We start from the raw sequence: 27,293 nt of genomic DNA, 5'->3' as shown, positions 1-27,293 counted from the left end.
TGGATTGATGGAAACCTAGGCTGATTCCATATTTTGGCTATTGGGAATAGTGCCGCTATGAACATGGGTTACAGATATTTTGACTGCATGTTGACTTACATTCCTTCAGATATATATGCCCAGAATGGGTATAGTAGGTCATATGGTAGTCCTACCTTTAATTTTTTTTAAAAAAAGAACCTTCACACTGATTTCCATAGTGGCTGAGTTAATTTACTCCTATCAACAGCACATAAGGATCCCTTTTGCCCCACCTCCTCGCCAGCATTTGTTGTTTGTTTTCTTGATGATAGCCAAAACCAGGGTAGATGCCATGCCACAAGGTAGGAGGTAATGCCTCACCCATATGTGTGTTGTTAGGCCTGAGAGCCTCTTCCATCCTTGTGGAGGGGAGTCCTATTCTTTCCTTTCATGTAACATGGTTTGCTGGCTCTCATAGGCCCCTGCCAGAAAAGAAATTTGCTCCTCCAATGAGCTCCCTCTTCAGAGGTTATCTTTTAAAATGCTCAACATTTTGGTAGCAGTAAACATTATAACTCAATTCTGTTTCTTTCTCCTTGGATTTGTTCCTCAAGTAGCTTTTTCCCCTGTTGTGATCAGATGGCCTAAAAACATGGAACATCTGCTGTGGGGAGTCCCGGATGAAAGTAACAGTTACAAAAAGGAGGATGGGGAACTCCACTGTCCTTCCCTTCCCAGCCAGCACCTCCTCCCCCATGACTGCATATTTGGTCTTTATACATTGTATAGTGTGAAAATAAAAGAAGTCTCCTTGAGAGAGAACATGATAACCCTCAGTTCCTGGGGAGAACTTGAATCCTGTGATCAACTCTCATTTTCAAAGGTCAGTTTTGACCTTTGGATGTCTTCCTTGTTGCCTCTTCCTTTCCCAGACCAGTGCCTGCTGAATGGAAACAAAGGTCAGTCCCTGGCCAGAAACAACAATGGGTGTGTTAAAATTGCCCAGCGTCAGAAATCATCGCCTTTCACATCTCGGGGTCTGAGTTCTAGAAAACCATGAAATTCCAGAGCTCTTTTGGAGACACTGGCAAAGAGGTATGAATTATCTCAGCTTCATTTCAGGCCTTGAGGAGACTGCATTGGGTTTGACAATCTGTAAGAATGTAGCACCTGGAACCGGTGGCTCACGCCTATAATCCTAGATACTCAGGAGACAGAGATCAGGAGGACTGAAGTTCGAAGCCAGCCTGGGCAAATAGTTCACAAGACCCTATCTCAAAAAAACTCATCACAAAAAAAAAGGGGGGAGGTGCCGGTGGAGTGGCTCAAGGTATAGGCCCTGAGCTCAAGTTCCAATACCGCAAACAAACAAACAAACAAACAAAACAAACCAGAATGAAGCACACACACTCATACTCCCACATACACATATACACACACTCATATCCCACATCCCTTATGTATGAAAACCACACCAACCTCCAGTGAGAATGACAGAGTTGAAGAACGTTTATCCTTCATAACACTCCACTAACAGGGATCCAGAAGGGCTCTTAATATATCTCTGGGAGAGAAAACACACATTAAGGCAGCTGAGGCCTGTGGGCACCCAAAGTAGGAATAGATATTACATCCCTCTAGCTAGCCTGCCCTGTTGGCTGGGGAAGTGCAGCTGTGGGAATCACACACATGATAGAGTTCCATTATCAGCAATCAACCCGAGAAGACTGCAGTCAGCTTCTGCGTCAGACTCCCTCTTGGCCCTGATGGAACTCTGAGGGCGTTCAGTACAGATGGTGTCTGTTCCAAAAGAAAACCTGCTCAGAAGCATTTATAGTGACCTTTGAGGCCCAGGCCTCTGGGAATATAGAATCTTAGGCCTGGAAGGCTCCCTGGAGCTGTGTTATTGTTGTGCCTGGTCATAGGATAAGATAGATCTTGTAAGTGAACTTTCTTTCTACTTATTCTTTCAAGCTCTACAAAGTTTCTGAAGAAAGCATTTCTAAGCTATTACCTACTAACCTGTTCTGTTAAACAGGTGCTAAATATATAATTCAGCCTTTTCTTAATAATTGGATGTCACTCTTAAACTTCAGATTTCTTATCAATAAAATGGAGAGAGCAATAGCTCTGGCCTTAAAAAAAAAAAAGACAGGATTGAACAAGACATGACATGTAAACCTCTTGGCAACCCGCCTCACCCATTGTCAGAGTTAAATAAATACCAACAACAACCAGGACACCATCAGAACCCTAGCTAGTCAACCCACCAGATATTTTCTCTGCCAGGAACACAGTGACTGTCTCTAACAGCGTCCTGCCACACCCCCACGCAGACTTTTGTTTCTTGTCTACCTGTGCACTGAGGAATTAGGAAATCAAACATGTCCAGAACTATGTTTATATGCACTCAATTAGGATCAATGCAAGTTCACACCAGCAGTTAAGTGTGTTGTATCTCGTCTCCACCCAGGCATGGAGCCTGTGTTTTGAAGGGTTGAAGTTATCATAAGCCAGCCTCCCAGAGTCTGGATGAGTGAGCTGTTACTGTATTTACTGCTCCCTGCTTATACATGGTCATGTTTCTCTTTAACAAAATACATTTAATGACATATCTGTAAGATCTTGTTGAGAAGTTACTCTTTTCCACCTCCAGGTAGGACACAGTAAGGACACTTGAGGTGATGCCTTTAATATAAGCCAAAGCCAGGGCTCCTTGGAGACCATCTAGATGGGGATATGAGATGCATGTTGATCCAGGCAAACTCTCTAGCCTTGGCTGTGCAAAACCAATCTCAGAGAAAAATGAGTTTACTTAGGGCTCTGTAAGAAGGACAATGGACAACGACAGTGTTTCTGCTTGCTAGCTGTATTCATCATAAGGGGATGAGTGTAACACCATGTAAATGTATCTTATGAAACCAGACAGATATGGATATGATTTTGCAGTGAACCAGTCAATTTTTGCCAGCTTTAATCCTTTTTTTGCTAATAATACTCCAGTCCAAGAATAGGCATGTGACCTAAGCCTGGCCACTTGGAGCAACATATCCTAAAGGGATCGTGATGACTGGTCGAGGGATAAATATTCTAGCTAACAAGAGCCCCACTGGGACTTCCATTGGTGCTAACAAGAGTCTCTTTTTAATCTGATGGTGTAGGCCTGGAGCTACTGGTAGCCATGCTGCTACAAGAGGAAGGCTGATATGGGCATAAGCAGACCCCAAGGTCATCAGTTAAGCACATTTATCCAATAATAACGATACTGTTTAGTTAGCTAGTCTAACTAGTTCTCTTCGTATTTGTTTTTTTTCTTCAGACAATTTGGTTTAGATTTTGGTCACTTGCAACCAACAGATTTCTGATACTACATTCTAATAATATGCAGTTCTTAGCTCTGTGTGACCTCATGGTAGCAGTTCCCCAGATGGCCTTAAATGAATTTTGCCTCTTCACATGCTCAAATAGTCCCACACTGAATTAAGGCTGGTCTGTGTGACTATGGAATATGGCAGAAGTAACAGTGTAACTTCCAAGGATGGGTCCCAAAGTGCATTGTTGTTCCCACCTAGGCCATTTAAATCCCTCATCCTGGAGGAAGTTAGCCACAGTGTTAGGGGAATACTCCAGAAGCTCATGTGGAGAAGTTCCCATTGAGAGAATTAAGGCCTACCAGAGCCAACAGCGACCACCAGCTTTATGAGTGAGTGAACATCCCCGGAAGCCCATCAGTTCTGAAGACCACTGCAGTCTGGCTGGCATCTTAACTACAGTCTCATGCAAGAGCCTGAGCTTGAACCATCCTGCCAACTGGACTCCAAATTCCCAACCTACTATGAGAGATAACAATGAATTATGGTTCTTTTAGGCTACTAAGTTTTAGAAAAATTTGTTACACAGTATTAGATAACTAACAGACTTCTGGTACATCTCATCTCCTTGTCCCTCTTTGATGGGAAAAACAGGACACTGATACATTCTTTCCAGGCTCTTGTCCTTCAAAGTCCTGTTTCTGAGAGTTTCCAAAAGAAGCTGATTGCCGTCATGGAATCCCTCCCACCTTGTGACATCACCATCACCTCCCTAGGCACTGCTATCATTTTATGCGAGGCAGTGCCTCTACCAAGTGACTAGGGTACACCCGACCCCAAAACCTCCTTCATAATAGCCCTCAAGTTCCCAAAGCAGGAACTCTCTGTGTCCCCTGCAGTCACAGAGCTCTTCTCTTTCTCCTCTTCTGGTATCGCTTTAACCTTCAGCTAACCTGTGAAGTTTGCAATGTATTTTGTCTATACTTTATGCTAGTTCGGAAGTCCACCTTGGCCATTTTCTCTTCCTTCGTTGGAGGAAATAGCTTCTTCTTTGAAACAGAGCTGCCTAATAAAAATTTTTTGTGTGTGTGAAGATAGAAATGTTCTATATTTTCACTATTCAATCCAGTAACCACTACACATATGACTACTGAGCACTTGAAATGTGACAAGTGTGACATTAGAATTGAATTTCCAATTACATTTAAACAGCCATGTGTGACTAATGGCTTCTGTTGTGGATAGCATAGCTTTAGATTCAGCGCTTAGCAGACAAAACACTTTTTCTCTTGACCAGAGAGTTTGCACAAAGATAAATGTGACTTTTGAGCAATGCTTTAGCACCAATGTCTCACCCAATTTTAATGGCAGCAGCTCTTTCAGTTTCTACTTTTTGCACTTCCTCCTACCTTCCCCTGAGGACTCAGACAAGAGCCAGGACTGATCAATCTTACCATCCTCCAGACAAGGCCGCACACAATTGAATCTCAGCCACAGTCATCGGTGCTGCCCTCTTTCAAATGAACATCCTGTGACAATCACACCTGGCATTTTAGGGAGTGAAAGGATCCCAAGTTTATCTATTCCAAGCTTCCAAAGGCCCCTCTCTGCTTCTGACTGTGTAAATTGTTTACAGAGCCATCCCAACTCAGTGGGGTATAAACATAAAATGGCTTCAATTTTTTCAATCACTACCTTCCAATGTGACTTGCTCCTAACAGTAATGACAAAACACACCCTGAGCAGATTCCTTTAATCTCTTGTCACTTTAGATACTAAACTTCTGTCTGTCTACTTTACAACCTTATTCTCATATCTAAGTCAAAATCCTACTTCACTCACTTAGTGAAAGCCTCTTGGTTTTTGGGGTGGAAAGGGGCAGGGAAGAAGGAGCCACCATTCCCTGATAGGGAAGATGGAGCTCAGTGGAATCTCTTCTGCCATCTCTAGGCAGTACCCTGGTGGTAACCACACAGCCTCTTACTCTTTGGCCCCTCTGCCAGTGGGCAGCCCTACTTGAGTATATCCTGGTAAGAAAGCCAAGACCAGAGATTTCTTCTAACAACATCCCCTGCCCTGGCAGCTGCCCTCTCTCTCCAATTCACCTTCTCCTGTTCAGGAGGGCAAGGCAAAGGGAACACCTGGAGGTCCACAGCTTAAGCAGATGTCCAGCTGGGAGAGGGGAGAGAGATGCCATCTCTCTGTCCAGCAGCCCCTTCTGTGTTTCTTTTGCCTGGAGGCAGGAATGGACAATGGAGCCCAGTGAGGACCGCTCTTTACTGTGGCCCTTGCCCAAGGTTGTTGACCTAGGTGACTACTCCATACAGAAGAGGCAGTGAGGTGAGGGGTCAGGATGGGCTTGACTATGGAAGCTTCATCTGATGCCGATGAAAGCCCAGAGGCATTCCTTGATGCTGGTTCAGAGAGCTCTTTTTTGAATGGGAGGCATTTAGTGCCTCTTCTTATCTTCAGGGATGCCAGATGCCAGGTTCAGAGCAACAAGAAAACCCTCATTTTACCATCCTCCCTTTTATTTTGTTTTGATCTGATTGCCTCCGGTAGGAGCGTGGCTCCTGAAGACCGTGGAGAGCTGACTGGTGGTCTTGCAGAAGCTGGCCTTGACAGGCCATTTATGAAGTTCAGAAACTGGACAGAGACCCCAGTGCCAGGAGTATCTCCTTGGCTTTTCAGGCCTTGTCACCCCTGTTCTAGGTTTCCCATGGTGAACAGGGGCTGCACCGCCCTCTTGAGCTCATTGCGAGGCCAGGCAGAAGGACTGCCAACAGCACTGACACAGGCCTGAGGGCTGAGGGAGCGCTTGTCTTTCTGTTGACCCACAGGTGTTCCATAGGGGAAGTTCCAGCCTAAGGGACCCAAATCCTTGTGATCAGAAGGCCAATTGTTGGGCAGAGGCTGGCTTAAGGACTGGGATAGTGCAATATCCCTGGTGAAGCAAACCCTGAAGGTGGAATCTAGGGGCAGGGTAGGAGGCTAAGCATTCTCCTCCACCACTGCCAAGAAGGGCAAACAGAGCTGATGGTTCACAGTGTTCCCTAGGAGTGAAAGAATTCTCCAGTCACACTCAGTCCAAATGCCAAGGTATTGTCATTCTTGGTGACCTGCATATTTGGTTCAATAGACACCCTCAGAGGCCAAGAGGCTGGGAGTGGTGGCTTAGAACATGCTCGCACCTAACTGTCTTTCCTGCCCCATCTACCCACAGGGAGACCACTTCTCTGCCTTTCTATCTCTCTCTCCCCTCTTCTCTCCTTCCTGTCTTTTTTTAAAACCCATAACAGTAGGGACAATTCACTCCATAGCCACCCTTCTCAGAGAATTTCACTTCATCAATTCCAGGGTGGTAGAAGTAGAATCACCTGGCATTTCTCTCACTAAGGAACAAAACAGGGAAAAACAAATAAATACAAGTTAAGTCTCCAAGACATGGCTCAGTCAGAGAACCTGCTCACCATGTGCATTTGAAGAAGAAAGAAGAAAAAGCTCCATGACTCTTAAAGCATTAACCTCAAAATGGCTTTTGGCAATCTTACCTCATTCTAAATGAGTACTGCTTCTCAATACCATCTATTCCTATGAACCTGTGGCCTTGAAATAGACAGAATGCTCCCAGGACAGGTGAAAGACTTCCAGAAGTAACATACCCCAGAAAGGAAAGGTAGCTTCTTTAAACTTCTGAAACTTACTTTTAATATATAGGAAAAATATCCAAGATGAATGCTAGCAAATGTTATAAAATGTGATTGTGTTCTCTCTCTCTCTCATTCTCCTCCAGCATACCTCCAGCATGCTAAGCATGTCCTCTACTCTTACATCCTCAGCCCCTGAACTGTCTTTTTGCTGAGGATATAGAGGTAAAAACTGAGTCAACCTGATTTCCCCCTGTCAACTGAGTTACTTTTTCCTTGTGGTTTGGCTAACTTTGGGAAGACTTCCTCTTTTTCCTAATATATATATATATATATATTTATGTGTGTGTGTGTATATATATATACACACACACACATAAATATATTACATACATATATACACATATATATACACACAACCACACAATATGTATGTGTATAAAATGTGTATTATTTATATATATTATATATACATACATATATATTCTATTGGTTCTTAAAGATGAAAAGATTTGCTCACTGCACTGAAGGCTACACTTTAATTTATTATAGGTTGTTAATTTTCTCACAACAGAGCCAGGAAACAGTATTGTCCCATTTTATTTATGAGAACACTGAGGCCTGAAGATTTCCTCAAGGTTAGATGACAAATTAGCTGGCCTAAGATTTGAAGTCATAGCATTCTCTCAAAGCCCTAATCAATTATGACACCATTGGCTTTCTGATTGGCTGAAATGTTTTCCTTTAGTTTTTGATGACAACTCTGTGTCCAGTGTTATGATTTTAAGTTCTCTTATGGAAGGTTTAAATCAACAAGCATATTAACTGGAGGCAAGTTCAAAAACTTTATAGTGGTTTGCACATCCATGTTTATTGCAGCATTATTCACAATAGCCAAGCTTTGAGATGCCCCACGACTGATGAATGGATTAAGGAAATGTGGTATATGTACACAGTGGAGTTTTATTCAGTCATAAAGAAGAATGAAATGATGCTGTTTGCAGGTAAATGGATGGAACTAGAGAACTCCATGTTAATTGAAGTTAGCCAGGCTCAAAAAGTAAAGGGTTGCATGTTTTCCCTCATATGTGGAAGCTAGACCTGTAAGTTAAATGTATATATAAACATTATGATCACATGTACACATACAGATATGTACATATATGAACAAAATTGTATTAGTCTGTCTGAAGGGACTACGGGAGGCAGGAGAGATAAAGAAAATGTTAGAGAATGAAAACTATTGAAACAACCCATCTACATATGAATGTAACAAAATGCACTGTACAGCAAGCTGTTGAATATTGGGGAGAATGGTGATAGAGAATGAGTAAGTAACAGGAGGGGGAGGGGTTAATTAGATTAAAGCACAATATACATAGGCCTGAAGTACCAAGGTGAGACTCCCTTGGATGGTAAATATACACTTAGTTTTTAAAAAAATGAAGGGCAGGAGGGAAAAATAGGTCTTTCCTGGAGGTGGGTACCAGTAGAAGGGGATGGGCACAAGGAAAATGGGAATGAGGGTGAATATGGTGGATATGTTTTGTATCTATATATGAAAATAGAAGAATGAAACCTGTTAAAATTGTTCTAAGAAGGGGGAAGAGGGAGAAAGATGGAGGGGGTAAATCTAACTAAGATATATTGTAAGTACATATGAAAATACTACAATGTACTTACTACATAGAACCCCCTTCTCAAGGTTTGCCTGCTAGATGAACCGATCTTTTTATGCTTTTCACATACAGTAACACTCAGTCTGGGTGTTTTTGAATTCTCTTCCTGGTTTATTGTCGTTGTTTTCCCTAAAACCACCCACATTTCCCTTCTTTTTTATATAGCTGCACAGCTTCTCTCTCTGTCTCTCTTCCCCTTCCTCCCTCCCCTTCCCTCTCCTTCTCTCTCTCTTTTTCCTCCCTCCTTCTCCTCCTTTTTCTCCTCCCCCTCCACTGCTTCTTTCTTTTTCACTTTCTTTCTATTTTGTCTGCATGTAGAGTAGACGGTGTGCCTTCTGACAGGAATAGGGGATTTAGCAAACCACATTTTTGGCCTTGCTCACAAGCAGCACCAACACTGCACTTCCAGAAAGTAAATGTTTGGATTCCCTGAGTGCTTCAAGTTCTCTGCCACTCAGGCCAGAATGTCAGTGGGGACTTGGCATTCTTGGTCACAGGAGTAGGAAGCTAAACTACCTGCCTGGGGGTGGGGCAGCTCCAGGCAGCACTGCTGGGCGTGTCTACTCCCCTGGAAGTGATAGCAACCTTCTTTCCTCTCACTAGAAGCCACCTTGTGTGCCTACTAGATGTGGCATTGGAGAACTGTGGAACTTCACCTGTCTACTGATGTCCTTTGACCCAGTCTGTGGGTACTTGCCACAATTTGACATCCATGACCCTACATTGCACTCTTTTAAATAAAGGAAATACTTTGAAAATACCAAATTGCCCTTCCCTTTTAGGCTGTGGAAGGTCCAGACTACAGCCTGGAGGACAGGGAGTAGTCTGAAACCATGTGGATCACCTAAAAGGCACAGAGTCATGGGCAGGGTAAGTGTAAGCTAGTGGGGATAGAGAAAAACTGCTTTTGGAGAGAGAGAGAGCGAGACCACATGTTAGGACTGAAAAGGGTCCACCACCCATCAACTCTTTTTGGTTCCTGAAAATTTGACTCAGAACAGGGATACACTGCTGTCCTAACATGACCAATGGAAAGGGAGGCTTTGCTGAAAACACGTTTCTAGTCCCCAGGTTTATGAACCACTGGAAATTTATCCCTCTCTCCAATCCTCATTCTATAGATGAAGCCCAAAACAGGAACACGACTTTTCTAATACCTGTGACCATTTAGTGGCAAAGTCAGAACATAAATTCTCTCAACTTGTCCATGTCTTACTCTAGTACGACTCAAAAATACTACAGTAGAACTGTGCTTATGAGAGAAAAAGTGTTCTGCCAACATAAGAATAAAAACTAAAATATTGATAAAAAACTCAATGTGTCAAAAAAAAAAAGGAGCCATGGGGCAGGCCACCCAGAATGCTATAGAGGTGTGACCATACATTCGTCACTGCTGATTCTGGGTTTATATGCAGACTCAAAGGCACACCGAGGCCAGGCCTGTCCACATCACACAGACAAGAATGACATGATCCAGGTCTGGGAAATTAGTGCCCTAGCATGTCCTGCTTCTTCCTTCTTCCCTTCTGAGGGTTGCAATGGTCCGGAAGTGCAGAATTAGGCTGTGTTCACTGTGAAGATTCAGAGGCCCAGAGCTAGAGAGATCAGTACAACTTCTCTAGCTCCCAGTACAAAAGTGAGGGTAGGGTGCTATGACGCAAACTTTTTCTGTTTTGTTTTGTTTTTTAAAAAGCCTGAGAGGCCCTAAAGGAAAGAACATCTTAGGTCAAGCATTAGGAAAAACTTGCTAAAGCACAGAACCATTTCTCTGATGATCTGGGAAACTTCCTTCCCTGCCACACTTTATATATATATCTATATATATAGATATATATATTTTTTTCTTTTCACAGCAACATGCAGCAAGGCAGAATAAACTGTCATTCTGCAGAACAAGTTCAAATCAGTCTTTGGATTGTCTGTCTTGCTTCTGTGCTTTTCAGAAATTCGTTCAGTAAATACAGAAGGTGAGCAGCATGACTGGTCTTTTCCCTTAGTTGACTCAGCCCCATAGTAAGGAGCAGGGTGATTTTTTAACCCTTCAGATGGCATCAGGGCAAATTCCACAGTGCCATCGTGAGTCAGGAGACAGTATCTCTGGCATGGAGATGGCCATCACATTGGTGTTTCTGGATGGATTTTTCCACTGTAGGGATTCAAGCACACCATCGTCAAGCAAGAGAAAGGGGAATCCCGGCCCTTAGAGTGCCATTCTGGCTCAGGGATCTGGGGTTTCCTTCCTGGTGGCAGCAACTGGCTCAGTGAGATGCTTCACAGCTGACACCCGTTTCTGGCAAGTCATGGGGGAAAGACATTGCTTCAGAGAGTGTTGGTGCTCCTCAGAATGACACAAAACCTGCATTATTAATAGTGCCAGCGTCAGAAAAATTTTAGGACAAGAAAAAGGCTGAACTTCACTAATGGCATTTTAGATGTTATAAACAGGAATCAGGTCATATTAAATAGTGTGTTTCTAAGCTGAGTACATGTTAAATTGCCAGATGGGCTGAACAGGGAAACTAAGAAGGTAGTTGTGGATTTCCAGGGTTGTGAGTGTGTCTGTCACTGGCAACTTCCTGTGTCCTATGGCCTGAGGCTTCACAAACATTTCAGGACCTGAAGACTCCTAAGAGTCCTCTCCGAATGGTTCCATGAGCTAGCAACCACTAATATTGTGACATTGACCCTGATAGAGGCACCAGAACTATGATGTAGCATAAAAGTCGGTCTCTGACAGGTTTCTGCAATAATCATTTTGTATTTAGACATCCCCTAATAGGTATCATTTACCAAATAATCCACTACAATAGTTGCCTAGGTGTGGCCTGCAGATCTCTGGGAAGGCCAGTGGTCCATCACTTTGGGTGGTCCATCAGCTCAAAACAATGCTCATAGTCACACTGGGATGTCATTTACCTTTTTCACTTTGTTGACATGTACCCTGATGATGTAACAGCAATTGTGGAGAAAACTGCTGGTGCCTTCACACAAATCAAGGCAGTAGTACCAAATGTGCTAATAGTCGTTGTATTCTCTACTACCACATATTTGCAGAAAAAAACAAAAACAAAAAGTACCAAACCCTGCCAGGTTCATTTAAGAGTGTCCTTGGTGAAGCTGTGAAAAACACCCATTTATTGCATCACAACCCTTAAGTACACATCTTTTTCACATTCTGCATGATGGAATAGGAAATGCACCGAAGGCACATCCACTGCCTACCAAAGTACAATATTCGTTTGAAGGAACAGCACTGTGCAACTGCACAAGTTACCAGCTAAACTATCTGCTTCTGTCATGGAATATGCCTTTACATGAAAGAAAGTCTGAGAGACAAATTACAGCTACTTGGACTTAAGCACTTGTAGACATTTTCCTCAAAGATGAGCAACCAAATCTGCCACTTCAAAGAAAATACCTGGTATTTGCCCTATGGTAAAATTTGAGCCTTCAAGCAAAAATTATAATTTTTAGAAAACTTGTATAAGCCACCATGAGTTTCACAGTTTACCAATATGTAAAGTGTTTACCAACGAGACCAATGGTGAAGCTGACAAATTCATTTTTGTTTTTTTATTTGTTCAATCCCCTAAGAGCTGGGAATTGAGCCCAGACTTTGTGTAAGCTAGACCAGCATTCTGCCCCTAAGCTATATCCCTACCCCTACAAATCCCATATATAAATATATATATACATATTTTTTTTTCGGTACTGGGGCTTGAACTCAGGGCCTTCACCTTGATCTACCCCACCAACTTTTTTGTGTGTGTGATGGGTTTTTTCAAGATAGGATCTCAAACTATTTGCCTGGGCTGGCTTCAAACCTCAATTCTGCTGATCTCTGCTCCTGAGCAGCTAGGATTACAGTCGTGAGCCATCAGCACTCAGCTTCCATTTTTGATAATGCATTATGTCTCATTTGGAAGACCCATATAACTCAGAGACACAACATTTTCTAAATGACCAATTAAAAAATATGCATGGGTAAAAGATCCCTTCAAAGAGACAGACCAACAGATTTTAATATTGTAGAGATGAAAAACTCATTCATATGAATTCAGGTTCTACACTGCAAATACCCCTTAAGAAACTCCCACTTGTGCAGTTTTGGTGTAATATCAAAAACATGTGTACAATTATCTAAAAAGACTCATAAAATACTTCTCCCGTTTCCAATGTCATGTCTGTGTGAAGTCAAATTTTCTTTGTATACTTCAACTAAAGTAATATATCAAACCAGATTGAATGCAGAAGCAGATAGAATCCAGCTGTCTTTTATTAAGCAAAATGTTAGTGATTTGCAAAAATGTAAAACAATGTCACTCTTCTTACTATTTTGTTTTGTTTTGGATAATATAGTTCTTTGTTATAAAAACATGTTACTTACATTAGTATGAAATGGGTTAATCAATGTTATTTTTAAGAGAATTAAAAAAACTTAAACTCCTTGTTTTAATTTCTATAGCTAGAAAACAAATAAACAAAAAGCCTCAATACTTTTATGAATGTAAAGGAGTCCTGAGTTCACAGTTAAGAAATGTTGATCTACTGAAATCCCACGTAGTATGGTTACTCTAAGTGGGAAACATGGTAGAGTGGAAATAACATATTTAGGAGCTCCATCGACTCCAAATTCTGACTTTGGGCTCAAATTCTGGCCTTACCACCTACTAGATATTTGAATTAGCAGATCACTAATTGTTCCAATTGTCAGTTTCTTCATCAGTAAAATGGGAATAATAACACCCACTGTACAGATTACTTGAGGATTAGAGAAAATATCTAATGCACTTAGCATAAGGCCTAATGGTAGGTGATCAAATATTGATTGACTAATCACCGTAAGATATTTAGTATATCAAGAGATGCTTTTGTCTGCAAGGAAAAGAAATGGCTTTGTTAGGACAGAAAAAGGAAGAATAAAAGGAACCATTAAGCAATCATACAGGGGCCACTATGTTCAGCAAATGGAGATCTAGAAGAGTAGGTCCCAAACACTGCTTGGCAGTCTTGTTATACAGGAATCACCTGAGAGCTTGTTAAAACAATGTAATATGGTACTGGTGGCTCACTCATGTAATTTTAGCTACTCAGGAGGCAGATATCAGGAGGATCACAGTTTGAAGTCAACCTGGACCCAAGGTTCCTAAGACCCTATCTCGAAAATACCCAACACAAAAAAGGGCTGGCGGAGTGGCTCAAGTGGTAGAGTGCCTTCCTAGCAAGCTCAAGGCCAAGTTCAATCCCACTAACACAAAAAGAAAAAAATATACATATATGTTAAATATACTTATATAATTCAACCTGTAATTTGCATTTAAAGATTTTGATTCTACATTTGTAACAAGCTCCCATGTAATATAGCTGCAAAATGTAGATTTCCCATCTCCCAAATTACTGACTCACCCAGACTCTCCCAGGTGATCCTCATTTGAGACTCTGGGCTCAGTGTGGTGGGGCAGCAAAAGTATACAAGATTAGAATTCATCACTCAGTGAGCATTCATGGAGTCCTGGACCCTGCCATGCACCGAGCTTTTGGTGGAATCACAAAGGGCCCACATTCTGTGGGGCAGGGAGAGCAAGCTGACCTATATGCTGGCATCATGAATGTAATGTGAGAACCTCTCTGGGAAGGATATTACAGGGTGTTCTGAAATTAGGGAACATGGCATGACTCACTCACTAGTGAAGGTGAAGGAAGAAGAGGAGGAGGACATTTGAGCTGGGCTTTCCTTAGGTGCCCACAGTGAGACAAAGTGTGTATGTGAAAGCATGGAGACATGAATGAACCAAGTATATTTAGGTCACAGAGACAACCCCTGTGGCTTATGTACAAGCTGAGATAGGGTGGGGGAAGAAAGGGTTAAAAAAAATAGAGGGACTAGATCATGAGAGGCTTTGAACACTGAATTAAATCACTCTACTTTGACAGCACTTAGAGTCACTTGGAGGGCTCTAAAAATGCCGATGCCCAGGCCACACCCTAGGTCGCTCCCTAGGGAAGCAAGGAGGGAGCTTCAGTACATTTTAGAACAAGTGGTACCATGCACACCAAAGTTGAGAACACATGCTGTACATGAGCCAGGGCCTGCCCAACAAATTTACATAGAGCATGTTCTTCAGTGAGTAGTACCCATACTTAAATGTGCTTTTCATGTCAATTTGCTATTCAAAATCAGAATTATTAAAAACCTTTTTATGCCCCAGAGGTCACGTGCTGGGCGCTGGAATGGAGCTTGCTCTGCTCAGAGGTCCGTAGGGTGCGGGCAGATGAAGCCTGCCCTTTGCTCCCCACCTGCTGGGGGAAAGCTGAGCTCTGTGAAGTCACTGCCCTGGGCAGAGGGCACCTCTTTCACTGGCCCAGACCATGGGGTCCTTGAGGACATAAGCCTGCAGAGTGTGTGCCCAGTGAGATTTGCTTCCCTACTTCTCCCTCTTTACTAAAAAGCACCTGTTCAGGATGAGATGAAAAGATGAACTCTCTACACTGAAGGCCAGCAGAAAAATCTTTCTGTAGGCGCAGATTCACAATACGAATTTGGAATGCCTGCTCTTGGTTTTGATGTCTGCTAAAATGTCATAGGAAAGAAAAGTTGTCCTTTCTCTCATTCACCATCACTAAAGTCCTGAAATCATCTTTAAAGTGTCCAAATGTTGCTATGACACTTTTGTAGCTGTTGTCCCTCAAAGTTGCTGAATTTTCCCAGAGTTTTGAGTCTTTAAGAAAAAAAGTAGTTGAAAGGGTTCCATGTATAAAACATAAGCACAACTAAGAATCAGCACTCCTAACTTGTCTACCATCTGGCTCCATCCCCTAGTTTTTAGTCAATAAACTATTCAGCCATCTTTAACGGAATGGAACAGCTCTTCCTGTGGGGGACAAAGGAGAATAGAGAATGACGTAGGAAAATGCCAGGGTCCAGCAGGTTCCTGGGAATGCTCCCCTAGTTGTGGACAGACATGTGACCTTAATGACTATTTTTGACTGTGACTGTGTCCTGTTTTATAATTCCCCACCCAACACACAGGAGGTGAAGAGCTACTTTGTTTTCAGAATTAAAGTTTCGTGTTGGGGGTGGTGGGGATGGTGGTGGGGATGGTGGTGGTGGTGGTGTTGGCTTAGCTCTTCCCAGGACAGGCCCAAGAGGAGAGAGGCAGGCTAGAGAGGCTGGCTATCATTCTTCCACAGTGATTTACAGGTTTTCACTGCATACTTTAAAACATTGCCCCCAATCTCTTGCCTGTCTGATGGCCCAGGCTTTCCCCACAATCAAATGATATGTAATCACCTGAAAAGAAAAATGTAACAAACACTTATCTGCAGCTCTGACTCAAAGAACTAGATTCCGTGGAAATTACAGGCTTTTTCCTTGGCTGTGCAGATGTGGCTAGGAATCCACGCCATAGCTAATGTAGAAAGGGAACTGGCCACCATGTGCACAGGCGTGCCAGTGCCTGGGTGGCCCAGGGTAGGCCTCCGAGTTTGAGTCCCTGGGCAGGAGGGAGGGAGGCCCAGCAGACTCCTGACCACTTGTAAGAAGAATATGTAATTAGTAAACAACTTCAATAGCCCGACTCCCCCTTCCCAAGCCTGGATTCCCACAGTCTCAGAAGACCAAGTGTGCCTGGCATCCTGGGCTGTGCGTGGCCTCCCGTTCCGGTGGCTGTGGGCTGCTCCGACTGAGCGCAGCTCACCCAAGGCCCTGCTTGGATACAAACAAGTTGGCCTTTGATGACAGGAAGGGAGTGAAGCCTCCCTCAATGTCTGAGTTTTAATCTTGGTTTGGAGGACATTACTTCCCTCTTCGTGGATCACTGATTGCTTTCAAAATACCAGGAATCATTATTTTACCTTCCAGGGTTACTGTGTGCCGTGATTAATTTAGCTAAGGCTCTCAGAAAACAGTAAATGCTGAGCGGCCTTATTAGCTCCCGTTTGAAAAAGCACTTAGCATCCCCGGGCAGCTACTTTGATGAGAAGTGCTACTTACTGTGACCCTCATGAACACTCCTTCTTCTTAACAGAACCTCCCAGGGTCTCTTAGTCTCTCTGGCAAAAATGCTCTGCTTCCAAATGAACCAAATAAACAGTAGAGATGTGAATTTTCTCCATAAAAAAAAAAATCAATCCCAGTTTCTAATGAAGGGAAAAGAAATCATTTCGAGCTAGTTAAAAGGGAGACACATAACTTGCCTTTTGGAGATGGAATGGACTAACTTTAAACTTAGGTTTAAAGTGTAACAATGTATGCACATGTGAACAAACGAATAAAAAATAAAATAAAATAACAGGGACACTAAAAAATAAAGTTTGACTGAAAAAATGTTGAAAACTCAATCAGAAGGAAGAACTTGCTCACAGCCTAGAGATCCTACTCAAGCCATTCTTGCCCCTTCGCCTTTCTCTTCTTTTTCCCACTCCTTTCCATGGCAAACAGCACAGGCAAAGAAATGACTCTTTCCAAGACACATTCGTACATTTTGGGTGGTACAGAAAGGAGGGATTACAAACACAGACAGTGGGACATGCCTTTCCCCATCTCTGGGGGTTCACATTCTTCCTCTGGACTGGAGCAGCCCCACTTGCCTGTATATTGCCAGCAGCCAGCAGTCACCAAGTACCCTGCAGCTAAGGATTTTCTGCAAACCTGTCTGCTCTCTGCCTCTGTCTCTGGGGATGTGCCAGGATGTGCAGAGCTCATCTCTCTTGACAGTTTTAAAATTGGCCTTTCCATGTGTTTTTAATTTTTATTTAATAAAGGAACAAATGCTTTCTAACTAAAGAGCAGTTGGTGATTAAGAACCGTTTGGTTGATGGCTAACAAAGGCAAGTAAAAGCTGATATCAATCTTTATGAGCTCTGCAAGGGCCACAGCTGCTGCTTCCCTTCTCTCCTAACCATGTTTTCTCCCAAGCAGCCTGTCTCTCCACTTTCCCCAACTTTGTTTTGTCCTAGTAATTCTATCTTGCTTACACAATTGCTCACCCTTTATCCTCCTGTTTTTGATTACCAACTGGTGTTTATTTTAAATGGAGTTACTGGCCAATTAAATAGAAATTAGCTACGTTTAGAGACAGGCCTCCTGTTTACGGCTTCTGCCTTTGGCAAACAGTCATTCTTCTTTAGGCTATTCAGAGAGCAGAAACCCCAAAGGCAAAGTCCAGCTGCAAAGAGCCAAGGCCCCTCAGGGAAGCTACCTGCTAGCAGAATTAAAGGAAGGAGGGATGGGATGCTCTCCACCCAGTAGGAGCTGGAGTAAGCTGTAGCTGGAGCCATTTCCTGTTATGATTCTGCTAAACCATTTCTGGTTCAAGACAGATTCTCCTTAGCAGAAGGCCAGGCTTATTTCTCTGAAGAAGAGAATGAGTATGTAAATAAATAAATAAAGGTTAGCTCTTGTTTTTCTTTTTGTTCAGGACAGCTGGAATGCATCCTTCTTCCCACCCAAACACTGACCACTATTTGACTGGGTGAAGGAGAGGCTCCCTTCCTGGGCTGGGCAGAGTGCCTGGGCTAAATCATTTGGCTCAGGCCTATAGCTGGATCGATACCTGTAGCTTGGCCCTGTGGGGGTGGTCTGGAGACTGGGTCTGTGGGTACTAACGCATGCCTCTTTCCTTGGGACTGGCCTCAAACGTGAGTCTGTCCAGCCTGGAACTTGGTAGGTCTTGAATCTGAGTCTTCAGGGAAAGGCCTGGGTCTTTGATATATAGGATCCAGTCAGCTTGGATTCCCAGTCCACAGGGGTCAGCCTGAAGTTACCAGGGTCCATGGGGATTAGCCTGAAATCCATGGGGAAAGGCTGAATCCATGGAAGCTAGATCTAAGGGGGGCTGGCCTGACAGTCTGGGGCTATAGATACAAGTCTGGTATAAAGAAAGGCCTGGAAGATTGGTCTGGGGAAAAACTGGCCGGAGCCTGGGTCAATGGGGAATGGCAGAGCACCAGGATCTACTGAGGTAGACCTGGACTTTGGCTGTATAGGAGCAGGTCTGGAACCGAGGTCTGTTGGAACATGGGCCTACAGGCCTGGCCTTGGTCTTGGGTCTGTGGGTGCTGGCCTGGTGACTGGAGCTCTGGGTGCTTGCATGGAGTTGAGGTCCATAGGTGCTGACCTGGCACTACTAAAGTCTGTAGCTTGGGGTCCCAGGGACTGGTCTGGGGTTGGGGTGGTCTTAGAGACTCCGTGTATTGTTGCCAGCCTAGAGCCTGGGACCATGAAGACTGGCTTGGTACCAGGTTTCATTGGGATGCAACAGGTGTCAGGGTCCACAGCAGAGTCAGATTACCTACTTCACTGTCCTCTCCCATGCAGATGGTGTTGCCTGGGCTTGGGAAAGGAGGAGGTGAGTAACGTGGGACTAACTATCCTTTATACATTCTTCACTGTGTATTTTTAAAATTTTTCTATACTGTACTTAGGTACTTTAATCTTTCAGCTAGACTCCCCAGCACCTGTGAAGGTATTTTCATGTGTGGAGAGTTATCCCAATTGATGTGTCTGTGAAGGGATGAATATTAGAAAGATCTATTATATTATTTCACTATGGTAGAGAATTTTAATTACTATAATTAATTTGTTAAAGGACATAATGTAAAAGGTAGATAATAGCCAAGATCAGATAGTTAATTTCAGCAGAGAGACAGAAACTTTAAGAAAGAATAAAATGGAAATGCTAGAAATGAAAGACACAAAAACAGTGTAATGCCTTAGACAGTTTCATTAGTAGACTTACACAGCCATGGCAAGAATCAGTGAATTTGAAGATAGACCAATAGTAATTACCAAAATTGAAACACAAAGGGAAAAGAAGTGGGAGGGAAAATGGAGCATTGGCCCCAGGGATACAGAACAACATCTAGCATTCTAATATAGGCATAATTTGAGTATCAAAAGAAGAGAGATGGAAGGACAGAAGGAATATCTAAAGAAGTAATTACAAGTTATCTAAACTTAATGACATTCACCAAACTGCAGGTCTTAGAAGCTTGGATAATACCAAGTAGGGTGATATCACATACACACACACACACACACACACACACACAGAGTCTTAGTTCTTTCTCTGTTGCTGTAACAAAATACCTGAGACTGGATAATTTATAAAGACCAGAAATTTATTTGGTTCATGGTTCTGGAGAAGTCCAAGATCACAGCACCAGCATCTCACCTGGCAAGGGCCTTCTTGCTACATCATGACATGGCAGAGGGTAAGACAGGGCAAGTGCGCAAGCTGAGGACTCTCTTCCTCTTCTTATAAAGCCACTAATGCCATCATGGGGGCCCCACCTTCATGAGCTCAGCTAATTCTAACTACCTCCATAAACAAGTGAATTTGGAGATTAAGTTTCCAACACATGAATTTTTGGGGAACACATTCAAACCACAGCAATACCTATGTGTATCATATTTAAATTGCTGCAAACCAATGGAGGGGAAAATACAGAATGCAGCCAGAGGGAAAAAAGTACCACATACTGAGGAACACCTGAGAACAAAACAGACTTCTTTTCAGAAACAATGCAAGCTAGCCAGCCATGGTAAGCATGCCTGTAATCACAGCTTCTCGGGAGGCAGAGAGATGTAGGAGGATTACAGACCAAGACTGGCCCCAGGCAAAACTGCAAGACCCTATCTGAAAAGTAAACTAAGTCAAAAAAAGCTGGGGATGTGGTTCAAGTGGCAGAGTACTTGCCTAGCAAGTATGAAACCCTGAGTAAACCCCAATACCACCAAACAACAACAAAATCAATAAATAATGCAAGCCAGAGGCAGTGCCGTGACATCTTTAAAGTGCTGCAAGAAAAGGAGCAGGGGCATCCCTCAGGTGATAGAGTGCCTGCTTAGCAAGCACAAGGCCCTGAGTTCAAACCCCAGTATAGCAGTAAAACAATGGCTGGGCTTGTTAGCTCCTGTCTGTAATCCCAGCTAGTTGGAGAGTGGGGGACCAAAGTTTGAGGCCAGTCAGGCAGAAAGTTCACAAGACTCTATCTCAACTAATAAAAAGCTGGACATGGTGGTGCATGCCTGCCATCCCAGCTACACAGGAGGCGTAAATAGGAGGACTGATGTCCAGGCCAACTCAGTCAGAAATGCAAAATCCTATTTGAAAACTAAAGCAAAAAAAGGGCTGGCTGTGTGACTCAAGTGGTAGGGTGCCTATCCAGCAAGCATAAGGCACTGAGTTCAAACCACAGTACCACTACCAAAAAAAAAAAAAACCAGAGAAAGAAAAGAAAAGCTAACAGCCCAAAATTCTATACTTACCTGGCAGAGAAGATACCATGATCATGAAGGTGGTTTTCCCAGGGCGAGCCTCATCCATCACACTCTGGATGTGCTGACCCCTGCAGTTTCCCCAAATATGGGAAACTCGGCTGCATAATTTGTGGTTGTGTTTGCACTCTTCCCTGAAAAAAAAAATTTTTTTTTTTTGGTGGAACTGGGGTTTGAACTCAGGGCTTTGAGCTTGCAAATCAGGTACTCTACTGCTTGAGCCACACCTCCAGTCCATTTTGCTCTGGTTATTTTGGAGATGGGGGGTAGGTCTCTCAAAATATTTGCCTGAGCTGGTCTTGATTCAGTCAGCCCCCCTCTGTTACAGTCAGTTCAACCCCCTCCTGATTCCTCCCTATCTCAGCCTCCCAAGTAGCTAGGATTTTAAATGTGAGCCACTGGCACCAGCTCAACAAAATACCTTCAAAGAAGAAAAATTAAAATCAAAGACTTTACCAGACTAACCAAAATCAAGAGACTGTATTGCCAGAAGACCTACTCAGAAGAAGTTCTTCTTGCACAAAGAATGTATTATCGGGTTCAAGTTTGGGTTTGCACAAAGAAATAAGGCCCGTAAAATAAAAGAACAATAAGCAAGTGTGAGATAAAGTTCACTTCAATTGTTCTAAAACATAAGTGACTGTTGAAAACGATACTCGTAGTGATGTATTCTGTGTGCACAGCACATGTAAATGAAAAAGCATGAAGAGATAGCATGGGAGATGTACAGTGGTCTGAATTTGTCTGCCAAATGCACACATTGAAACTTAATCTAACATGATGGTATTGAAAGTTGGTGATTAGGTCAGAAGGGTGAAGCCCTCATGAATGAGGATTCAACAACCTTGTAACATTCCTTCCCACCCTTTCCACCCTTATTGCCCCTCTGCCTTTTGCCATATAGGATGTAGCACTCCAGGCACTGTCTTGAAGCAGAGATTAAGTGTTAATGGTAACAATACATGGCACTGGATAAAAAAAAGTCTTAACGAGACCTGCTGGCACCTTGATCTTGTACTTTCCCAGCTTTCAGAAGTGTAAGAAATAAATTTTGATTACTTGTAAATTACCCAATTTGTGGTGGTGTATTGTAGCAGTTCAAATGCACTAAGATAGGATGGTTTGAAAAAAGTTAAGGATTTACTGCTGCTCGGTCCTTATGTAGCATACAAGGAAGTATAACACTTGAAAGCAGACTCAGATTAATTAAGGATATATATTTATCCTAGAGAAACTATTAAAATATTTTAAAAGAGAAGCAAATACTTAGTAGAAGAGAATTATAAAAAAGACTCAACACAAGAAAAGACAGGAAAAAATGAAACAAAAGACAGATGGAACGAGTGAACTCACCTTTATCATAAAGACACATTGGCTAACAGTGAAAGGATGGATAAACTTCCACTGTGCAAAACTAACTACTAGACAGTTGGAGCAGCTAAGTTAATATCAAAGGCATATTACCATGTGCAAAGAGATGGTATATAATGCTAACGGGCTCATAGCTCCAAGAAAACATACTCAACCAAATTGTGAATACAATAACAACACAGTTTCCTCAGACTTCAGGCAAAAGAGATGAAACCAAAGGGGGAAAAAAAAAAGGAGACTATAATAGTTGGAGTCTTTAACACTCCTTTCTCAGTGATTGACAGAAGAAGTAGAAAGTTAATTATTATGGACAGAAAACCTAGAATAACACTATCCACAGCTAGCTGAATGACAAATATAGACAACTCCATCCTCCAATAGCAGAAGACATCTTTTTTCAGTTACACATGGGACATTAAGATATACCATAGTCTGGGCCATAACACAAACTTCAACAAAGTTAAAAAACAGAAGCCATACAAATTATGTTTTTTTAAAATAATGGAATTAAACTAGAAATCAATAACCAGAAGATATATGGGAAACCCTCAAATATTTGGAAATTAAACCACTGCCTTCTAACAAGCTATGGGCCAAAGAGAAAGTCTCAAATGAAATTTAAAAATATTTTTGATGGAAATAAATAAAAGTATGACATATCAAGACTTGAGAGATATGTTAAAGTTATTCTTAAAGATAAATGTAGGTATCAAATGCTTACATTAGAAGCAAAACAGTTCTCAAATCAATGATCTCAGATACCATATTTGGTGCATAAATATTACCAAGTTACACATAGGCTAATGGAAGAAAATAATAAATATTAAAACAAAAATCAATGACATTAAAAACAACAAAAAAAATCATTGAAACAAAAGTCTGTAACAAGATTGATCAAACTGATACACTGCTAGCCAGAGAGACCAAGAGAAAAAAAGAAGTTGTAAGTTACCAGCATCAGGAACAAAAGACACAGTATCATTACAAACCCTGCAAACATTACAAGATGATAAGAGCGTGTTATGAACAACTCTACAGCTTACAGTCAACAACTTATGTGAAATGCATTGTTTGTTTGTTTGTTTGTTGAGAAAGAGTCTTACCAGGTAGCTCAGGCTATCCTAGAACCTTACTGTATAGCCCAAACTGGCCTTGACCTCACAATCCCCCCGCACCAGCCTCCTAAGTGCTGAGATTATAGGTATACACTACCATGCCCAGCTTGAAATGGATTTTTTGGAAGAAAAATTACTAAAGCTCACTCAAAAACAAATAGATAACCCAAATAGTCCTATATCTAGGAAAGAAATTTAATTTGTACTTTTAAATCCTCCCAGCTCCATTACTGACTCTTATCAAACATTTAAAAAAGAAAGAAATCCAACCCAACTATTTCAGAAACAGGAGAGGAGAGAATACTTCACAGCTCATTTTGAGACCGGCACTACCCACATATTAAAGCCAGATAAACTGAGCATAGCAAAAAGTACCTGTTGTTCCAGATACTCAGGAGGCTGAGACAGGAGCATTGCTTGAGTCCAGTAGTTACAGGCCAACTGTACAACATAGTGAGACCTCTCTCTCTCTCTCTCTCTCTTGCTGAGTCTTGCTATATAACCAAGGCTGACTTTGACCCACAATCCTCCTGCCTCAGCCTCTGAATAGTAGGATGATGGGAACATTCTATTACACCTGGCTCATGAGTCCTTGTCTCTTAAGAAAAACAAAGCTAGACAAAAACATCATGAGAGAGGAAAACTAGAGACAAATATCCCTTACGCACACTGCTGAAAAAATCCTTACCTAAATACTAGTATATTAAATACAGGATGTATAAAAAGTGAAATACATCTTGACCAAGAAGCAATTTAAGATTGGATCAGCTCTCAAAACCCAATCAATGTAAGGCACTGACTTTTTTTTCTTTGCAATACTGGGGATTGAACCCAGGACCTCACACTTGCTAGTCAATAACTTGATTTGCATCCCTAGCCCTTTTGTTTTTATTTTGCATTTGAGATATGGTTTTGCTAACTTTGTCCAGGCTGGTCTTGAACTAGAGATCCTCCTTCCTGTGCCTCCCAAGTAGCTGGGATTATAGACATGCAATACTATACCTGGCTATATTAACATATTAAAGAAGAATATAGATGCATAAAATGAATTTGACAAAATTCCATATACATTTAAGATTTAAAAAAAAAAACCTCTCAGCAAAGTCGGAATAAAACAAAATTGCTTGACCTAATAAATAGATCTACAAAAAAGCCTACAGCTAACATAAAACTTAATGTTATATGACTGAATACTTTTCCTCAAAGACTGGGAATAATTCAAATATATGCTCTTTTACAACTTCAATTTGCCATTAGTTTGGAAATTATAATAAGACAAATGATAGAAATTAAAGAGATATCACTATATGTGGATAACGTAACTATCTATGTAGCTGTTCCTAAACAATCTATTCAAAAGCTGCTAGAACTAATATATATGTTTAACAAAGTCTCAGAATAAAAGTCAATGTATACGAATCAATGATATTTCCATATGCTAGCACTGAAAAAACTGAAATTAGAAAAACACTATCATTAAAATAGTACAAAAAAGGTAAATACTAGAAAAAATTATGTTGGATCTATAAGCTGAAAAGTACAAAACACTGAAGAAAAAAATCTAAGATGATCCAGATAAGTAGAGATATATACCATGTTCATAGATTAGAAGATTCATTATTGTTAAGATGTTAATATTTCCCAATTTGTTATATTTAGGGAAATTCCAATCAAAATTCTAGCAGCCTTTTATATCAATGTTGGCTTCTCATTTAAAATCTTATATAGAAAGGCAAAGGAACTAGAATTGCCAAAATATTTTGAAAACAAATATTTGGAGGACTCATACTACCTGATTCAAGTGTTACTGTAATGCTACAAACAGTGGAGAAAGGATAGACACAGAGATCAATGGAATAGAAAAGAGAAACCAAAAACAATCCCCCATAGACAGTCAACTGACTTTTCAACTGAGTTTTGACAATAAAGCAAATGTAATTCCAAACAAACGCTTCTGGAACAACTGAACATCTCTGCCATTGTCCATTTGTCCTACTGTAACAAAATGCCTTAAACCAGATGGCTTATAAACAACAGAAATTTATCTGCCCTAGTTCTGGAGGCTGAGAAGATCAAGGTGCTGGCAGATTTGGTGTCTGAGGAAAATTTGCTTCCTTGTTCATAGACAATCTTTTTTTTACTGTGTCTTCACATGGTGGCAAGGCAAAGAAGCTCCCTGGGTCCCTTTTACAAAGGCACCCAATCACTTCCCAATGGCACAACCTTCTGATGGCCTCATTTTGCTGGAGGATTTCAACATATGAATTTTGGGTGGGACCAAAACATTTTGTTTTGCATGCAAAACAAAACAAAAACAAACCTTCTGCCTATATCTCACATCTCATGCAAAAATTAACTCATTTAGGATCATGGACCTAAATGTAAAACCTAAACAAAAAACAACCTTGGAGCCAGGTGCTAGTGGCTTACACCTACAATCCTAGCTACTTGGGAGGCAGAGATCAGGAGGATCATGGTTTGAGGTCAGCCTGGGCAAAACAATTTGTGAGACTATATCTTGAAAATATGTAACACAAAAAGGGCTGGAGAAATGGGTCAAGTGGTAGAGCACCTGCCTAGCAATCATGAGGCTCTAAGTTCAAACCCCAGTACCACCAAAAAAAAAAAAAAAAAAAGCAACCTTGGGTAAGGCCAGTGGTTCTGAACAGGAGTCAATTTTACATACCAGGGGACATTTGACAGTGTCTGGAACAGTTTGGGTTGTCATGATTGAGGAAGTTATGGGCATCTATGGGTAGAAGCCAGGGATACTGCTGCTAAACAGCCTACAATGCACAAATAACCCTCCACAGCAAAGAAATTGGCCCAGTCCAGGGCTGGTGAGTGGCCTGCCTAGCAAGCATGAAGCCCTGAGTTTAAACCCCAGTACTGCCAAAAAAAAAAAAAAAAATTGTTCAGTCCAAAATGTTAATAGCGCTGCTTTTAAGAAACCTGATAGGGTTTAGCTATAAGACCTATGAAAGGAAAATCAATAAACTGGATGGTGCTAAAATTTTTAAAAGCTTTTTCTCTACAAAACCTTTCATTCTCTTTTATTAAGAGAATGAAAAAGACAGCCAGGTATGGTGGCTCTTACCTATAATCCGAGTTACTCAGGAGGTAGAGATTGAGAGGATCACAGTTTGAGGCCAGCCCAGGCAAAAAGTAATTAAGACTCCCATCTCAACAGATAATCCAGGTGTGGTGGCAATGTCTATAATTCCAATTATGCAGGAGATCATAGCTAAAAGGTTTATAGTCCAAAACTGACCCCAGGCAAAAATGTGAGGCCCTATCTGGAAGATAACTAAAGCAAAAAAGGGCTGGGGGCATGGCTTGAGTGGTAGAGCTCCCGCCTAGCAAGGGCAAAGATCTGAGTTCAAATGCACAGAGGGAGAGAGATGTCTGCTTACCACTCAAAAGCTAATCTTTGGGAGATGAGAGTTGGTGGGAAGAAAATCAAATCTAACCAAGGGCACATCCTGAGAAGATGGAGAGCCTGTTATCCTCAAAATTCCATTTTAGAAACTCAGGTAGGCAAAAGGACTTTCACAGGGAGGGAAAAGAGGTGTAAGCAGAAATGAGCAGGAAGGCTAAAAGCTGGAGGGGGTCTTCTTTCTTCATCTAGGGCTTAAGTTTATAGCACAGCAAATTACATGCTTTTTGTTAGTTGATGCAAAGAATCACGAGTGAGATGGCACATTCTGAAGGTCACCAGATGTTCTGGGTTCTTTAAATATAAAGAAAGATTATTTAGCAATTTACATCTTAATGATGTTCTCAACAATGTTGGGATATTTCTTTCTTTCCTTTTTTATTAGCAGTAGTGGAATTTGAACTTGGGGACTTGCGATTACTAGGCAAGTGTGCTACCCCTTGAGCCATATCCCCAGCCTTAGCAATTAACATCTTAATCATCTAAGTGCAGC

General features: G+C 41.7%; 1 non-coding gene and 1 pseudogene across 1 annotated transcript; one reads left to right on the top strand and one right to left on the bottom strand.

The window, feature by feature from the left end:
• Positions 1 to 296: 296 nt before the first annotated feature.
• LOC141423790 (U6atac minor spliceosomal RNA) lies at positions 297 to 420 on the bottom strand. The gene has a single exon (XR_012448597.1). It is a non-coding gene; the product is annotated as a U6atac minor spliceosomal RNA (small nuclear RNA).
• Positions 421 to 20,861: 20,441 nt separating this feature from the next.
• On the top strand, positions 20,862 to 21,010 carry LOC141423501 (U1 spliceosomal RNA; annotated as a pseudogene).
• The last annotated feature ends 6,283 nt before the right edge of the window (positions 21,011 to 27,293 follow it).

Source organism: Castor canadensis, chromosome 5 (genome assembly GCF_047511655.1).
Source record: "Castor canadensis chromosome 5, mCasCan1.hap1v2, whole genome shotgun sequence".
Lineage (NCBI taxonomy): Eukaryota > Metazoa > Chordata > Mammalia > Rodentia > Castoridae > Castor > Castor canadensis.
The sequence above is the reverse complement of the archived record's forward strand: the minus strand, read 5'-3'. Positions and strand labels throughout refer to the sequence as shown.